Raw genomic sequence first — 5,947 nt, forward strand, 5'->3', positions numbered from 1 at the left:
TTAGATTGGATGTTTCGGAGCCGAGTCGAGTTTTGTCTTGTGTGGTTTATCAGTCTTCTCTATATGATCGTATCAGAGAGCATCAGTATATGACCCCCATTTGTTTGTCCTTAAAGACACGGTTCAGCACGGCTATGCCAAGGAGGTTACTATTAGGGATGTCGGTGTGTTACGGATGCACGGTCGGCTATGTGTGCCCAATGTAGATGGTTTGTGTGAGTTGATTATTTAGGAGGCCCACAGTTCGCGGTACTCCATTCATCCGGGTGCTTCTAAAATGTATCAGGACTTGCGGTAACACTATTGGTGGAAGAGGATGAAGAAAGACATAGTGGAGTATTTAGCCCGATGCCTAAATTATCAGCAGGTGAAGTATGAACATCACAGCTAGGTGGATTGCTTCAGAGGCTAGAGATTCCCGAGTGGAAATGGGAGCGAGTTACCATGGATTTTGTTGTTGGGCTCCCACAGACTCAGAAGAAAGTTTGATGCAGTATGGGTGATTATGGATAGGTTGACCAAGTTGGCTCATTGCATTCCAGTGGTGACTACTTATTCTTCAGAGCAGCTGGCTCAGGTCTATATTCGCGAGATTGTCCGACTTCATGCCATGCCGGTATCCATCATCTATGACCGGGGTATGCAGTTTACATCGCGATTCAGGAAGTTCATACAGCGAGAGTTGGGCATACAAGTTGAGTTTAGTACAACATTCCACCCTCAGACGGATGGACAGTTCGAGCGCACTATTCAGATATTAGAGGATATGCTTTGTGCATGTGTCATGAAGTTCGGGGGTTCTTGCGATCAGTTCTTGCCGCTTGCGGAGTTTGCCTACAACAACAACTACCAATCGAGCATTCAAATGTCTCCGTATGAGGCATTGTGTGGGAGGCGGTGTTGGTCTCCGATGGGATGGTTTGAGTCGGGTGAGGATATGCTATTGGGTAATGACTTAGTTTAGGATGCTTTGGAAAATGTTAAATTGATTTAAGATCGGCTTCACACATCCCAATCAAGACAGAAGAGTTATGCAGATCGGAAAGTTTGCGATGTTGTATTCATGGTTGGGGAGAGGGTCTTGCTCTGGGTTTCGCCCATGAATGGGGTTATGAGGTTCGGGAAGAAGGGCATGTTGACCCCTAGGTCTCTCGGACGTTTTGAGATTCTTGAGAGGATGGGAGAGGTGGCCTACAAGCTTGAATTGCCACTTAGTGTAGCTACAGTACATCTAGTATTCCATGTTTCTATGCTTCGCAAGTATCACAGTGATCCGTCTCATTTGTTGGATTTCAGCTCAGTCTAGTTGGACAAGGATTTGTCTTATGTTTAGGAGATGGTGGCCATTTTGCATAGGCAGGTCCGAAAGTTGAGATTGTAGAGCATTGCTTCAGTGAAGGTTCAGTAGAGGGGACAATCAGTAGAGGAGGCGACTTGGGAGACCGAGCATGATATGCGTAGCCGTTATCCTCATCTTTTCACCACTTCAAGTATGTCTCTATACTCGTTCGAGGATGAACGATTATTTTAAAAGGGGGAGGATGGAACGGCCCAGCTGGTCGTTTTGAGTATTTTAGCCCCGGTCCCTTATTTATTGCCATTTGTATGTTATATTATCGTTATGTGACTTGCCGGGTTGTTTGAATTTGGTTTCAGGTGAGTTTCAGAGTGAAATGGGATACCTAGTTTCTAAGTTAGAGGCTTAAGTTGAAAGAGTTGACAGTAGTTTGACTTTTGTGTAGACGACTCCGAAATGGAGTTTTGACGGTCTCAATAGCTCTGTATGGTATTTTGGACTTAGGAGCGTGTCCGGATATTGATTTGGAGGTCCGTAGGTCATTTCAGCTTTTATTGGCGAAAGTTAGAAAGTTGAAGGTTTGGAAGATTGAAAAGTTTGACTGGGAGTTAACTTTATTCATATCGGGGTCGGATTTCGATTTCGGATGTTGGAATAGATATGTCATGTCATTTATGACTTGTGATTTGAAGTTAGTCAGAGTTGTTGGTATGAATCGACATTAGTTTTGGAATTTGGAAGTTCATAAGTTTCAATAGGCTTGAATTGGTTTACGATTCGTAGGTCCGTTACGATGTGATTTTCGACCTCGAGTAGGTTCGTTATGTGTTTTGGAAGTTGTTGGTATATTCGGACGGCGTTCCAGGGGCCCCGGGTGTGATTCGTATTTAATTCGAAACAAATTTGGACTTATGTGATTGCTGAAGCTTGGCTGTGTCTGGTGCAATCGCACCTGCACACTTTGGGCCGTAGGTGCGGCACCGCAGAAGCGTCTTTCGAGCCGCAGAAGCGAAGTTGGCCTTGATCAGCTGGGACCGCCGATGCGGTTAGCGTTTCGTAAAAACAAGCGCGCAGATGCAGAGGGGGTATCGTAGGAGCAGATTCGAGTTAGCTGGGGAAGGACCCCATGTGCGATCGAAGCTCCACAGATACGGGCTCGCAGAAGCGTAAGCGCAGGTATGTTAGGGTGTCCGTAGAAGGGCATTCTCAAGACTTAAGTCATGGTTGCACCTGCGGAAATGCTCCGCAGGTGCGGATCCGTAGAAGCGACTGTTGGTTCGCAAAACCGAAATCGCTAAGCAGAAATTGGGGGTCTTCGAGGGTTAAATCTCATTTATATTTTTGGACCTAGATAGCTCAGTTTGTGGCGATTGTTCTAGGGTTCTTCAAAGAAATCACTGGGATAAGAGATTCTAACTCGGTTTTGACTATATTACACGAATTCATTATTATTTTTATAATTCAATTAGTGATTTGAGTTGAAAATATGGGGAAAAATTGTGAAAACTTCTTAGGCTAAATTTTGGGGATTCGAAGGGCGATTTAAGGTCGGATTTGAGTAATTCTTGTATGGTTAGACTCATTATCGAATGTGTGTTCAAATGTTGTAATTTTGGTCGGGTTTCGAGACGCGGTTCCGTGTTGACGTTTTGTTTTTTTTTAAATATCGTAACTTTATTGTTCGGAATAGTTTCCTATAGTTTATATTTTTCGAATAAAGTATTTTTGGCTAGATTCGTGTCGTTCGGAGTTGGATAATCTAGGGAAAAGCTTACAAGTGGATTGAGTTAGCGTGTTTTGAGGTAAGTGTCTTGCCTAACTTTATGTGGGGAATTATCCCTTAGGATTGATGTTGGTTTGTGTTAATTGTGATATGTGAAAGCCGTGTACACAAGGTGACGAGTGTGTACATGGGCTAAATGTGGAAGTTGACCGATTTTAGCCATGTAGATTCTTTTTATGCCTTAATTGAGTTACCTTAACATGTTATATTTATCATCATTAGTCTATCCTCACATGCTTTACTTGTTTTATCTCTTACTTGTTAATTGTCTTCACGTATTTAGTTGAAGCAGTGCTTCCTCTATTCCTTATTCATTATTTAACCGTTGAGTTCTTTACTTGAAGTTGTTATTCCTAGAATATCTTATTGTTAAAATTGGTATTGAGTTATAAAGATCATGATTCACATTGAGACAAAGTTATAAAGTTGTGAAATGCTATTCTTGTTGAGTTATTCAATTTCGGTTGTTATTGTTGTACTCTTGTGAATATTGTGGTTGAGCCATGGACTAATTATTGTGAAAAGACCCTTATTGTTGACTTCTTTGGCAAGTTGTGATATTGGGCACTTGAGGTTCGGTTTGTGTTACGATGTGATATTATTATGCATGTGGTGGTATAAGGATTTGGAGTTGAAAGGCATGCGGTGAGATAAGGTGGGCTTGATACACATGTTGCTAGTAGGAAATTTACATGAAGCCACGCGGTGTGATAAGCTGGGCTAAAACGTGGGAAGCTATTTCAGAAAAAATAATTTTCAAAACTAAATGCAAGGCTTTCGCGATGATATAAGAAAATATTACAAATTGTTTTGTGATTTGAGACTACAAGGCGGCACCTCGGTAGTGACTCTTATTGATACTTTTCTATTGCTTCACTTGTGTTTTGGTTGCTTTGTTTCCTTGGCATAACATTCCTTGTTTTCTTCCATGATGCATTATTTGCCTTAGTTCAGTATAGTCAATCTTGGTATATTTCTTACTTGTTTCATTTCCATTGTTATTATTATAATACTATTAATTACTCGTTCAGTTTCTTATTTATTCCAGTAGGGCCTTGACCTGACCTCGTCAGTACTCTATCAAGGTTAGGCTTGGCACTTACTGGGTACTATTGTGGTGTACTCATACTACGATTCTGCACATCTTTTTGTGCAGATCCAAGTACCTCCTACCTGTCCAGACACTAGTAATACGAGCTCAGCTTTGGAGACTTCAAGGTATACATGCCGGCGTCCGCAGGACTGGGAGTCACCCTCTATCTAGTCTACTTCATTTTCTTTTCCTTTTTAGACACTATTGTATAGGGATGGCCAGTACTTATTCGTAGAGCTTGTGACTTGTTATCATCAGATTTTGGGAAGTTTGTATATGTTGAGTTGCGGAGTTTTCTTTATAATAGTTGTTGAGTATCTAAGAGTTTATTCGTCATTTCTGTATATTTTGCATGTATATTAGGCTTACATAGTTTTAGAGATTATGTGCCATCACGACATCCTACGGAGGAAAATTTGGTCGTGACAGAATAACATCTATGGGACGGATGAATTTTGACTTTGTCTCAAAAAATTAATGTGTGCGTTTATCGTTCTGTCTATTTAGATAAAAAATATGAAAAATAAAATAAAAGAGAGAAGAGTTTGGTAAATCAAAATTAAATTAAAGCTGCCTCTTGTATAACAACCCGAGCTTGAAGCTTCAAATTTCTAAAACAAGTTGTATACTGTTAAACAATTTCAGCAGCTCCATACCTTCCCCTGCCATGCCCTAACCCATCAACTTTTTTCAAAAATAATATTTTGCCCCGCCCTATTAAGATCTTCCCCTGCCCCGCCCCGCTCTGCCCTGCACGCCCCAATTGCCATTCCTAAATATTTTATGCTAAGCAGTTGGTTATATTTGAGTTTTCGAAGATATCATTAAGATATCATTGATAGTTGAAATCATTCTATGTCTTGTTCAACTTATGTAGCTCAATTAAGTAAAGTTATTTGATAATTCTAAAGCTTCGACTTCCTATTCCAGCTCGTTTTTCTCTGCACAAGTTTACTTTGTGGAGGTATTCTCATTTTCGGCCAAGATAACAATCGAATATATATGCGGCTTTAAGAATACATGGTATAAATTGACACAAATTGAGAAAATATATAAATTAATATTGAAATTAATTATAAAAGAGATAAATACAAATCAAACGGATCAATTGACCTTAGCCCTCGAGTTAGGTCACTCTCGAACCAAGCGAAGATTCTGCTAATGTATAATCGGAGTAACAAAATATTGAAGGGTGAAAGAAGGCAGTGTGTTGCTTTGTATTATGTTAACGTGATGCATACAAATGATCATACCCCCTTTATATAGTAGGAAAGTCCTACTCTTAATATAATTCTAAATATAGTAAGGAATCACATGATACATTAATTAATTGGTCTTTCCTTGATATACGCCGGGATTTCCACCTGTCACACCTCCTTTTTTCCCCACAAAAGATATGTGTATGGATTATTGTGAGTTAAAGAGTTTTTTCAATTAAAGTGACAAATTTGAGTAGGGATTATTTTATTTACAAAGCCGCCACTTGGAATTGAATTTTTGGTGTTCCAAGTCACATTTTATTTGAATCCCTATTCAAAGGAAGATTTAACTCTTTTATTATTGGTCTGCGAAAATAAAGTTCGGGTAAGGAATTCTGTTGACCGGGGAGAATGTGTAAGGCATTCCCCAAATTTCGTGGTTCCAGCACGGTCGTTTTATTGACTACAACTTGGCTTGAATTAATTTTAGATAAGCTGTGATTTATTGATTTCCATATTTTATCTATCCGCTTTTAATTATTAAAATATAGAATTATCTTTGAAACGAATCATGT

This window comes from Nicotiana tabacum, chromosome 9, assembly GCF_000715075.1.
Source record: "Nicotiana tabacum cultivar K326 chromosome 9, ASM71507v2, whole genome shotgun sequence".
In the NCBI taxonomy this organism is placed as follows: domain Eukaryota; kingdom Viridiplantae; phylum Streptophyta; class Magnoliopsida; order Solanales; family Solanaceae; genus Nicotiana; species Nicotiana tabacum.